The following is a 13428-nucleotide window of genomic DNA, read 5'->3' on the forward strand; positions in this document are numbered from 1 at the left end:
ACTCTGCTGATGTGAAATGCACCTGGAGGTACACAACATCACTGCACCCTCAGGTGGTAATGTGAACACACACACCCAATTCAGACCTTTCTAGCTTGGTTTTGTCAACCCTGACTGGCAGTGGCTCTCTGGGGGTTCATGAAGCAATCTCTCTCAAACTTCCCAGCCCTAACTGGAAACACCAAGGAATGAATTGGGGGCCTTCTGAATGCAGAGCATGTGCTCTACCTCTGGGTGGAATGGAAGGTGGGGTGAGGTTGGGATGGGACTGAATTTCCCACACCAATTTGAACTAGCCAGTCATTGACTTGCTGCATTTGCAATGCTTCTGGTTTCCACCTTTAAATGTAAAGGCTGCTCAGTTGGTTAGATGACTAACTCTTTTGTTGATAGGATCCTGGGGATAGGAGGAACAGACTAAACAAGAAGGGGTGGGTGTGGGAGAAATGTGTAGATCAGGTACACCTAAGGGAACTACGTGCCTGAGATGCTTTTCCATTTGCCTCTGGGACAAAAAGGAGGAGCTCCTCCTGATATTTTGGGTAATGTAACTCTCTGTTTTAAAAGAAGTTCGCCTAATAGTTCACTATTGGAGGGGGGGGGAGAGAGAGGGGGGGGACACTCTCAACCATCCCTTCTCATGAGAATTTCTGCACATATATTTTAAGCAGGAACTTAAAACCCAGTTCTCAAATTCTCCACATGGAAATGAAAATTCTGCAGCAATATTGTGAAATGGGAATGAAAAAATTGACACCACTGTGCACAGCAACAGGAGCCAAATGCATGACAAGAGGTTTGAATCCAAACTCGGCTGTGGAGATATATAATATTATTATGACTTAAGCCTCCGTAAAGTGGAAGTAAAGTGGACACCATGAAGCTTTTTCAAAGGATGAATGAGATAGGAATTCTACATGCAGCCTGATCTTAGCTACCTCTACTTAGAAACAAGTTCCACTGTGAGGTAACTTTCCAAAGGATTATTAAAATTCCATATGATGCAAGATTAGGAGTTGGAAAAAATTATTTCAAGTGTTAGGTGACAACTGCAAACGTGGGAAAATGTAAACTCTAAATGGGTGCAGTAGACCAGACCACCAATCAAACTCTTGCAATTGATGGATGAAATCATCCTTCTAGGAAATATGCATTCATGTAAAAACATTACTAGACTTCTTTGGATATAGCACAATATTCTAGGAGAGGCCACCATTGTATTTTTACCATGACAATCAACTGAGCTATAAATACAGGGGAGAGTTTTGGGCTTCTATGATGGTGATGAAGCATCTCCCAAAGCATACATTTCCTGCCGTAAAATAATCACTAATCATCAATCATCATCATCATCATCATCATCATCATCATCATCATTATTTATTTATGCCCCACCCATCTGGCTGGGTTTCCCCAGCCACTCTGGGCAGCTCCTATCAAAATATTAAAAATACAATAAATCATCAAACATTTAAAACGTCCCTTCAGTCTAAAAGTCAGATAGTTTTTAATTTCCTTGATATCTGATGGGAGGGTGTTCCACAGGGCAGGCGCCACTACCGAGAAGGCCCTCTGCCTGGTTCCCTGTAACTTCGCTTGTTGCAGTGAGGGAACCATCAGAAGGCCCTCGGAGCTGGAGCAAACACCACCCACTGAGAAAATGAGGGACAGATATCAACATTCAAATGTGTGTGTGTCCTTAGCCTGGTGTCAAAAAGGTGTTGGGGAAAGTGTTCTGAAGACAGAGAACGAGCCACTGAAGAAAAGGCCCTTTCTCATGTGCCTGGTTGCTATTGATCCTACCTCTCCTGAGAGGAGGACTCTTGCCTGACATGATCCTGGCACTTGGAAGCAAAGAGGGCCCACTGCTTCTGACATTCAATGCAACTTAAAATACATCAGGAAGAACTTTCTGGTGGTAAGAGCTGCTTGAAAGGGGAACGGTCTCCCTCGGGAGGTCATGAACTCTCCTTCCTTGAATGCTTTTGCTGATATTTGTGCATTGATGAGGGTTGGACTGGATAACCCTTGGGGTCTCTTCCAACTCTACAATTCTATGATTCTTTGATAAGCCTCCACCTTTCTCCCAAGTTCCTGACATAGAAGATAGCCAGAGCCTGCTCCCTGCAGTCCACCGTGAGCTTTGGAGGCCTTGCTGCTTTCTGGGGAGTGCAATTGGCACCTGGACAAGACAAGTCCATGCCTGTCTGTTACCAGGATAGGTCTTTGCCTGTCTTTTGCTGGGCACTGGAGCAGTCACTCACCAAATTCAAGGATATAATTGACATGGGTGACCTGGCAGTCATGTTTATGACTCCCTAGAAAGACTTCTGCCCGAGACCTTAGAGGACCACTGCCAGTCGGAGTAGCTTCACATAAAAGCATCCAAACACAAGTTCTGTTTTAGATGTGCTGTTCACTTAAAGAAAAAGGAAAAAAAAAAGTTTTGAGGAGAGAAAGGAAGAGAACAGCACATGCATTGTGAATGTCTGACTGGCATGGAGCATGTTTTTGAGAGGAGGCAATGGAGTTCTATTCTTGAGATGGAAGAATGAATGGCCAAGTACCCATCAGAGGCATTTCAGTTATTCAGTCCTGCCTCTCAGGAGAGGGCCATCAGTCCTAGAAATCTGTTTGGTACAAGTTGTGCACAGAGCTACATTCAAAAGCTCGCACGAGGAACACAGCTGTTGCTGCCAAACATCATTAGATGATGATCATTGCCTTTGTGGCTCTCTGTCAGGCGTCTCAGGAGGAATTTCAGAATGTAAGATTGAATCAGAAGCCTTGATTAGGGGGAGGCTGAACTTCCTGAAAGTTAAATCCCTTTCTCTTTAGCCCCAGCTTGACAGGGCCCATCCCATGATAAATTGCTTGAGCTTGGATTGCTGATGTATAATTTAAAATACTACCATGCACACAGGGGGAATATTATTTGAAATGCAATTCACGCCCTGAAATGTCTCAAACAGGGGCTCAGTTTCCCTCCTCCCCATCTCATGATTTCTAGTTCTCTGTCTCCTCTCTCTCCTTGCAGTGAAGACTCCCTGCACCCCCATTTCACAATGGAGAAGCACTTAAAGGCGTTCCCTGCTCCATCCTTCCAAGTCTAGATCAGGAAAAGAAACAACCACATCTGGAAGCTATTTGGAGGATCTCTTTTTGACATTCCTCCCTTTGAAATAGAATCCACAGAAAGCCTGTCCAATGGAGCTTTTTAAGCGCCGTGTATGGAAGAGAGCTTTGCAAAGGGGTCCTCCCGAAAACAGCCTGTCAGATAGTCATGATAAGAAAGGATGGGACCCAAACATTGCATGGAATGTAGAGGGCAAGGGAAGCTCTGCAGAGAACTTTCCACTGAGTTCAGCTGTATCCTGGGGCTGCTGCTTAGACCAAGAGTGGGGAACCTGTGGCCACCCAGATGTTTCTCTACATCCCTCCCATCAGCCCAGGCCAACACACCCAATGGTCAGGAATGATGAGCGTTAGAGTCCAGTTGCATCCAGAGGGCCATCATCTCATCTCTGCCTTGTTTTTATATGATGACTTTTAACAGGAAAATGTCATTAATGAGGTATGCGCAAGATCATTCCGAAACATATTGCTCCTTTCGTGGTGAAATATTGGCGCAAGGCTGGGAAAGAAACTTAGTTTTCAGTGGGAAAAAATGGTCCTCTCTCCATGTCATTATTTGGAGGAACATAAATTAAACAAAACAAAAGATAAACAAGGAGCCTTAGATGAACTGGAGGATTTTTGAAAGGTGATATGATCACTACAGACAACCCCCTTTTACACACATTCATTATGTGTAAGGCTGCACACACCCACATCACGCCAAACCCAAAAGTGACCCAACAATGTCACAAAAAGGGGCGGAATGGGGCAGGGGCAGAATGGGGCAGGGCTGGAACACGGGGCTTGCAGGCTTTTCCAATGGTGTTTCAAATATACACTATTTCACTGATGCGTTCGGTGCCTTAGAACGTAACCTCCATGTAAATTGGGGGGGGGCTGTATTTCAACAATAAAATCAACTGATAAAAATAAACACAGCAAACAGCAAAAACAATTACACCAAATATTATATTTCTTTTTAAAAAATTAAAAGCTAGAGACAGTCTAAAGCTATTCACCCGGTGCCAAAAGATTTATGTACCGTTTGATTATTTAAAAGCAAGAACACAACAGCCCCAAAGCACCTCTAAGTGGTTTAAAAAAACCAATTGCACCCTTAATTGTGCTTTTGTACATAACACTTATTGCTGGTTAACATTTTTCAACTGCTTCCCCCTAACATGGCAAGAAAATGGGTGTACATGCATGACTTTGTCACAAGTGATTGGCAAGGTGTGAATATTTGAGCTGGGCATGTGGAAAAGCTCCAGGAAGTTTGTGCATCATTCACGGGTCTCAGGCTTGCACCTGACCACTGCAGGGTCTTTTGGAACGATGGATGTGGAAACAGGGAGATGTGGGGTGGAGATTGCTAAAACAGCCACCTGGAGTTGCAGCCACTGTGGCCCTTTCAAATGGTGTGCTCTGCACATTCAATGGTTCAGATATTAAATGAAGTTAAGGCAGGAAAGAAAATCAGCCATGCTGCAGGGATAATGCTTGGCTCCCTGCCTTGCTTGTTTTCCAGCCAAGCTCTAGAGCTGCCAAGGAATTCTTCCAAAAAAGAACTGTACTAAACGCTGTATGATGGGACTGATTTTCATATTGGAAATGGCTCTCTTTTTTCAGCAGACTTTCCAAAGGAAAATGGCCACTTCAGTGATATCTCTCACATCAGGGAAAATTTTAAATAATAATAATTATTCAAAAGCATATGGCACCATCCTTTGAAAATGAAACAAAAACCAACAAATCAATTAAAAATGTTTAAATGAACCTTTCCTGTTTGCAGTATGGTGATTTTTTTAAAAAGTGGCTTTGTGTGTGTGTGTGTGTGTGTGTGTGTGTGTGTGTGTAATATATAAAACACAGCTCTTTGCAAAATCTTTCCTTCTGAGTAGGATGAGCAATTCTATCAATTTCTGCCAGTTTCTCATTTTTCCAGTCTCCCCAATTTCCCATCAGTTTTCATCTTTTTTTAAAAAAAAAAATCCTCATGAAAATTAGTCAGCATTTCAGTGTAGTTTTCTCTTACTATATACATTTTTGCCAGCAAATTTTCCCCTGGTATAATGCACTTTGTATTTATTTTCATAAATATATAATTTTTGTGTGCACACTTTACCCCAGAATATGCATTTGCATACCTGTTGCTTGGCTGAAGAACTGTGTTACAAAATTCAGAGAAGTGCAAATTTTGAAAGCTGGTTGCGTTTCAGTCTGTGCATGGTTCAGGGAATGCAAATTAAGTAGATTTGCCTTTTAATGTCAAGTGAATCCTAATTCTGAGTTTGAAATGCCTCAGAATTGTTAGAATTATTGGTGAAGGGTGTTTCTCCCACTTTAGGTTCCTTTTGATATTGGAACTTTCTCTAGATCAGTGGTGGCCAAACTTGGCCCTCCAGCTGTTTTGGGACTACAGTTCCCATCATCCCTGACCACTGATCCTGTTAGCTAGGGATGATGGGAATTGTAGTCCAAAAACAGCTGGAGGGCCAAGTTTGGCCACCACTGCTCTAGATAGTTATTTTATCTTATTGCCTGACACCCTTTTGAGTTTTCCTTTGATGGAGATTAGCTTTACATTCTGTTTTCAAGCAAAAAGTGTCTTCTGCAGGCCAAATATATTAGCAGACCAATGTCTGGAACATATATTGTCTTTAATATCCCATGAGTTATTACTTTATTATTTATTAGACTTATATCCTGCCATTCAGCATAAGATCTCAGGGTGGTTCAAAAGACAAAAATACAACATAAAAACACAAATAAATAATCAAAACAAAACAACAAAACAATAACCCACACCCTCAAACACATTTCAAAGGCTGCAGAATATTAATCAGCCAAAGACCTGGTTAAAGAGGAACGTTTTCACCTGGTGGCTAAAGATATATAATGAAGGCACCAGATGAACATCCCTGACAAACCTCATTGTCTCTTAATGGCTTTTAAATAGAAAGTAGCAGGCAGGGGTTCCTCAAACTGGATCACGACCCCGGCATTGGGGAAGACAGGCTTTAACTCTTTGTCTCTGCTGTGTCCCTAATTGAGATTTGCTCTCCCACATTTCCTGTTTGCATTGGAAGAAAAGCTCCCATTGGTACAAAAGGAGGCTTTTCTTGCAGTGGAAATACCACAAGTGATGCTCCCAATCCAGACTAGAACCACAGGCAAATGGATAAAAATGCAACCTTAAAACCAGCTAAAACTTTAGAGAAGTCTTTCAGACATCAGCCCTGACAAAGCAGGAAGGTGTGTCTCCCTTGGCAGTACAGGGATTACCCTGGATCAGCTTCACTCCAAGCACATTTGTCCTAATCTAACAAAAGAGCTCTGTGTGCAAAAGCCGACTCCTATGTACAAGGCAGATAAGGATGTACCGTATTTTTCGCTCTATAACACGCACCCAACCATAACACGCACGTAGTTTTTAGAGGAGGAAAATCTGTAGGCATGCTACCCGTAGGCATTCCCTCCATAACACGCACAGACATTTCCCCTTACTTTTTAGGAGGAAAAAAGTGAGTGTTATGGTGCAAAAAATACGGTATATGTGCATCTAGACGTTCAGCCTAAAATGTATTGCTATGCTCAATAAGACTCCATTGAAGAAGATGCATGCACCTTTTGATGCACACAACAGTCCGTGTGTATAGAAAAAGAGGCTACAAGTTGTTATGTGTGACTACTGGTTGTCCACAATTACAGCTAGTTTGGAGCTAGTCACACCTTGGATCCCAAACGCCTTGTGAGTCGAACGTTTTGGCTCCCGCATGCTGCAAATCCAGAAGTGAGTGTTCCGGTTTGCAAACGTTCTTTGGAACCCAGACGTCCGAAGCCACTTCCATGGCTTACAATTGGCTGCAGGAGCTTCCAAACATTTTGGAAGTCGAACGGACTTCCGGAACGGATTCCATTCAACTTCCGAGGTACCACTGTATTACAACATAGATTATATCCAGTGGCATCCTAGGTTTCTGTCTGTAGGACAAATGTGCCTGAACTTTCATCCATCCATTCATTTGCCTTTTTTTTCAGCCTTTAGGGGAACCCAGTTTGCGATTTTTGTATGAGTTGCATTCTAAGACTCTCAACTTGGAGAGCGGGCGACTTTATATCCAATGCAGACTTCCCAGTAGCAGAATGCCAGTAGGGCTCTTTGGAAGACCCAAGTCTCTCTGATGAAGCTTCTGTGCCTGCAGGGCTCAGTGCTGCTATTGTACAGCCCATGCTTCCTTCCTGATGCCTTTTCAAATTCAGATTGCCACGGCTTGGAAATCTGAAGATCCAAAACTCATCTTCCTGCCTCCTTTTAGACTGCACACCATTTCGAGGCAACTGTGTGTTCCTCAGAGGATTACATGCCTCACTGACACCATAGCTGCTAATCCACTCTGGCATTCCTCCGTGGCTCCAGGGGTGTCACCAGGGTGTGTTTCGAGTAAAGAGGGAGGCAAGGGTGGGGTGGAGAGGCAAATACCTGCACTGCTTTCGCAACAGAAGGCTGAATTTCAGCAACAGTAACTCAGAGCCCTCTCCCAATCTCCTTCCCTAGGACTGAACAAACAGTCAAAGGTGCTGCCGCAGATAAGCGCTGGTACAATTGATCCCTGGCTTTCCGTGCCTGATTTGAACTTTCAGGACACATTGTTGGCACAGCTTAACACTTTAATGTGATGCTTGCCAGTGGCAAGGAATTCTTCGGCTCACAGGTAGAATCAAATCGCGGTTTTCGGGGGGGGGGAGGTACAGAAATGAAATAAAACTCTCTGGAAGATTATTTACTTTAACGTGTATAAGCTGCCTTATACCTGAAGGAATGTCTCCACCCCATCGTCCAGCCCAGACACGGAGGTCCAGCTCCAAGGGCCTTCTGGCAGTTTCTTCCCTGCAAGAAGTAAAGCTACAAGGAACCAGGCACAGGGCCTTCTTGGTAGTGGCTCCCACCCTGTGGAATGCTCTTCCATCAGATGTCAAGGAGATAAATAACTATATGACTTTTAGAAGACACTTGAAGGCATAGGAGTCATTCTTAGGAGCCAAGGGGGTCTTCAACCCCCTCAATAAAATATTTGAGGGCCCCTCAAGTTGATGGGCATTGCCATTCAAATGGTGTGCGTGCACCACATCATGTGTTCAGTTATGCAGGGTGGGGCTTACCTCCCCCACCCCCCATATTTTGTTCAAGTTGGCACCCTTGTCTGAAGACAGCCCTGTATAGGGACTTTAATGGTTGGTGTTTTATTGTGTTTTTAATGTTTTGTTGGGAGTCAGAGTCCAGTCCTGCTCCTGAACAGTTGATAAGTACTACCTACTACTATTTTTGCTGGGCCTGGTTGAAAGATGGGGCCATGAAATCATATGCACAGTTCAGGACTTGTTCCTGCACACAATTCCCCCATCCAGCTTATTTTATGCAGGTGGAGAAGCCTGCTTCAAACGCATGGAACATCCATGATTGTGTTGTGCAGACAAAATTCAACAGAATTCAGCACTCTGGGAAGCTCAGCTTTGGCACAGATAATGAAGCAAGTTTCTAGGCTTATGGCTGCAAATATAGACTTGACTGTCTGGTTAAACTGCAGAAACCTGAGGAAGAAGAGGAGCTGAGTGTAGCATTTCCAGTGGGGCAGGGGCAAGACTTGGGTGCCCTGCATGCTCCCCACCCCCATGACTATCAAAATAGGTAATGCGGAATAGGTCAATATGTGTATATTTTCTAAATTCGCATAGCACATACAGTCTGCAGGACTATGGCTATTATTGCACTACACATTTATTTTATATTTTAAACACAGCATATGCACAGCTCTTATCCAACACTGATGTTCCACTGGAGACCTGCTGGGCTAGCTCATGGCAATAGCCTTGCACTTTATTGTGCTTGTGGCCATGAAATCTTGCAATGCATGTCGGGGAAGAGGGAGAAGAGGGAGGATGATATAGTAACACACACATCTAGGAAGAGGCAGGAGATGGATGAGAAAGGACAGAAGTGGTGAGCACCAATGAGCAATTTAACTGTGGTTTGTCTCCTTGTCTGAAGCAACAAACTGCAGTTAACTATCTCGCTTGAAACAAGTCCCCTTCAAGCCATGGTTTATGAAGCTGGCTGGTTTAAACGAACCACAGTTAATATGAACCATGGTTCCCAATTCAGTAAGCTGTGAGTATCTAAAAGTGGAAGCTTCCAAACTCCTAATCTCAGGTGCATGGGAGGAGGAGAGGAGAGTTCATTCTTGCTTGCGCAAATCACACTAAACCATGGTCTAGCATGATGCACAAACATGAGACAGAGAATGTGTGCGTTATGTGCATAGATAACTCCACATTTCCCTCTTCTTTGCACTCTATAGTGATAATCTATTACTCTATTACTATTATTAATGAACGCTTAGAAAGTACAGGTTTCCAAGCATCCCTCCACTTTCCCCAAGCCCTTTCCCTCTGTGAATTACAGGTTCTTTTTGTTACAGATAGGTAGCCGTGTTGGTCTGCCATAGTCAAAACAAAATAAAAAAATTCCTTCCAGTAGCACCTTAAAGACCAACTAAGTTAGTTCTTGGTATGAGCTTTCGTGTGCATGCACACTTCTTCAGATACACAGGTTCTTTTTGGTAAGCCACAGATGCAAAATGGGCTTCTGCGACATTTGAGGGTTAAAAGAAAAAGAAGACAAACAGGTGTGGGCATATAGAGCTTTTCATAAGTGCTCAAAAGGTCTAGCGTACATTATCCCAGTCATCCTTACAACAACCCTGTACAATAGGCCAGGATTATTATTACCCCACTATTGCAGGTGGGTTTGAGGCTGTGAGACAGTTGCTTGCTTCAGGTTAGCTAGGTGGGACAATTGAGGTTCAGCTGAGATTTGAAGCAGGAACTTTTCTGCTTTAGATGTGCTTTCCCCCAACTAGGATGAATCAGAGTGAAATTGTATAATCCTTATTTTTCGCAACACACAGGCTTGCCCACAGTTCCCAGAAGGGAGAAAGAGTGACCATTTGCACAAAATGAAACATTTAGCTAGTTGGCAGCCATTCCCCTTTACAAGACCCAGATCCCCCCCTCCAAGACCCAGAAACTCTTCCAGTTGGCTGGCCTCCCACTCTACTGAGCTCTTCATGTTTTGTTGCTCAGCAATGAGAGTTCATCGGATCCCTTAACTGTCCTTCCTGCTTTGCAGGGGGTTAGACTAGATGACCCTTGGGGGTCCTTTCCAACTCTACCATTCAAGGATTCTATCTCTGCCCCATCGCTGAAAGCTTTGAGGGAGTTTCTGTTCATGGTCCCCTATGGCTCCTATCCCCCACAAGCATCCCGAGTACTGTGGGCCCAGTTCTGTGGAACTCCCCTTCCTGTTTAGCTGCAGGGGCTTGACAAAAAACATATTGTATTTATTTCTGCAAGCATTTTGGAGGATCCCCCTCCCCATTTTTTATGACTAATTTCACTCCATCTGATCCATTGCATGCTTCAGTGCTTTTCTGTGTGAAAGATGATGTTGATGAATTGTAAAATGCTTTCTCCTCCCTTCCTCCTCTGCCCTCTCCGCCCTTCGTTATTGAGTTTGTGATCAACGTTTAATTAAAAAGTTGATAAAAAAAATAGGTGCCAGTACTAAATACTAGTGCACACCATTGGGGGTGGGGAGAACACTGATATTCTTTTAAATTTGATCAGAAAGATATATGGTATCTAAATAGCTAAAATAAAATTAATAAATAGATCCATTAATGGTGCAAATCTTATATTGTACATGGCTATTTTATTTAAACAGGCTGGCCACACTCTGCCCCAATCCTGTACCAGGCAGTAGGCTGAGTTCCCAGAACTTTTGTAGCAAGCTTCTTAGCCGCTGTTTTTCTAAGTGGGGAGAGGGAGTTGGAGGGGAACTTGCACACTTCATGAAGGCATCCCAACCTTTCCTCTCTTAACCTGGACCCTGATTTATCCCAGACAAACATCATGCCTGAGAGCAACATTATGGGAGAGGTGTTTCTAGGACTAAGGTGAAACTGTGAAGCCCCCTTGTTTATTTTTGCTATTGGCTGCTGCGTGTCATTTACATAACCTTGTTATACTTATATTATTGAAATGTGAGTGGGGTTTTTTGCATGCTATTATATTTTTGCTTTGCTATGTTATTATGTAGTTGTTTTGTAGTGTTTTTGTTAGAAAGGCATCCATGTTTATGTATAGTAAATTGCTTTGATCACAATTTTGTGTGTGTGTGTGTGGAAAAGAGGTGTACAAATAAAATGAATGAATGCCCCTTCCAGTTTCTAGAGGAGGTAGTCATAGGATCATCAAATGGTGGGGTTGGAAGGGACCCCGAGGGTCATCTAGTCCAACCCCCCGCAATGCAGGAATCCTGACTAAAGCATTCGTAACAGATGGCCACCCAACCTCTCCTTAAAAACCTCCAAGGAAGAAGAGTCCACCACCTTTTGAGGGAGTCTGTTCCACTGCAGAACAGCTCTCACCATCAGAAAGTTCTTCCTGAGAAACCCAGCTGGATGGGTGGGGTATAAATAATAAATTATTAATTATTATAGTTGGAATCTCTTTTCTAGTAATTTGAATCCATTATCCTATGAGTCTGCTGCAGTAAGAACAAAGTCCTGTGGTACCTTGAAGGCCAACAAATATAATCTGGAATACATTTTCATGGTAACAAGGACCACCTTTTATATCCTTGATGCTTGCTAATGGTTGTGAGTGAGCAGCTTATATCTTCTCCGTTGTCAATAGAGCTGGGGGAGAAACTTGCTCAGTTTGCCTTTTAATGCAAATCTGACTAACTCACACCAATCAGCAGACCAAAACACAAGCTGTCATGCACAATTCACATTCCACTGAATTTTGCAATGCAGACAGAGACTGTGCAGAAAAATGCATCTATTAATGAAAATAAGTGCACACAACAATGTCTCTTGTAAACAACACAGCAACACTCCAAGGCTGCCCCATCCAAAGGGAAGCTGGGCTGCCATCTCTGGCAGTTTTCTCTGCCTCTGGAAAGTGGGAGGGCCACCAAGCATATACTCACTGTGTGGCAAAAGCAAAGCACAGCCAACCCAGCAGAGATGTTGCAGCAGCTTATCTTCTGACGCTTCGCAACGTGTCTGAACCTGGTTTTAATAATATGGCATTTAACTCCCTCCTTTTTCCCCTCCGCCTCTCAGGATTCTGGCCCTCTGCCTGTGTGTACTATACATACAAAGAAGGAATTTCAACATGAAGGCTTGAAATGGATCCAAGTCCTTGTAGCTTCCTGAGAAGAGACCGAGAAATAACGAGTTGTGGCTTCTGTGATTATAGGCTATCCTTACTTAAAAACAAAAACAACCTTTCCCAGCCAAATCCACCCGAGTTCGCCTGTTCACGTTGTCCTTTAGCTGCTATATTTTAGGCACAAGGCTTCGCAAAAATGCCCTGTCTTTCAGGAGATCGTCATACGGTCTGTGGTGCAGTGCCTGAACTGTTGGACTATGACCTGGGAGATGAGGGTTCAAATCCCTACTCAGCCATGAAGCTCACCTTGTGCAAGTCAGTCTCTCATAGCCTATCCTACCTCGCTGGGTCATTGTGAGAATAAAATAGGAGGAGGCCAATGTATGCCACCTTGGGCCCATAGGAGGAAAGGTGGGATATAAACGTGATGGATAAATACATAAAACTCTGGGAGCCATCAGTACAGGCTGCAGCCATAGTCCGCATGGAAGAAGTTGAAGCAAATTGCTTCAGATGCAAGAACTGCAGTCGTAGTCAGGAGTCGCACTCTGTTATATTGGTGCTGAATGCAGTGGAAAATAGCTCTGCTGAGGCCATTCCTTGCTATGCAAATATGAACCGTAACAAAATAATAATAATTAAAGATTCCCAGAAGTTTCTGCTCCTGTTTCAGTGGGACTCCTCCTAACATTCAGGAATTTGGAAAAGACATGTGTCTGGAACAGCAAAGGGGGTTGGAATTTCCCTTTGGAAACTTTCTCGTGGCAAGGAAATGTAAAGAAATAATTACGGCATCAGTAATGCTGGCTTATGTGGCAAGCCCTGAGCACCGGGAAGGAACAATTGATGAATGGAGAGACACATGGGTGCACAGGGATCTCTTCAGATGAATAGGTTAGTTCAAGGCAAGAAGAGGAGAGCGCTTGGAATGAAGTGGGCAGTTGTCACATGGCAAAGAGACATCAAAGAGCTGTCAGAGATTGGGGGGTGGCATTTTTCAAGTACGCAGATCAGATGTGAGTACTGGGTTGCTTTGACAAATGGAATCCAATAACTACAAAATGTGCTGCA

At 43.5% G+C, this 13428-nt stretch overlaps 1 protein-coding gene across 4 annotated transcripts in view; it reads left to right on the plus strand.

Annotated features, from left to right (window-relative positions):
- GSG1 (germ cell associated 1) overlaps window positions 1-13428 on the plus strand; it is a 111199-nt gene that overhangs the window by 71098 nt on the left and 26673 nt on the right. The window contains exon 4 of one of the 4 annotated variants that reach the window (XM_079993404.1): window positions 12309-13251. The exons of the other annotated variants lie outside the window; for them this stretch is intronic. The gene's annotated coding sequence lies outside the window, so the exon portion shown is untranslated. The remainder of the gene's footprint in view (window positions 1-12308; window positions 13252-13428) is intronic. 4 annotated transcript variants of the gene reach the window in all.

The sequence above is a fragment of the Podarcis cretensis genome (assembly GCF_951804945.1).
Source record: "Podarcis cretensis genome assembly, chromosome: 10".
In the NCBI taxonomy this organism is placed as follows: domain Eukaryota; kingdom Metazoa; phylum Chordata; class Lepidosauria; order Squamata; family Lacertidae; genus Podarcis; species Podarcis cretensis.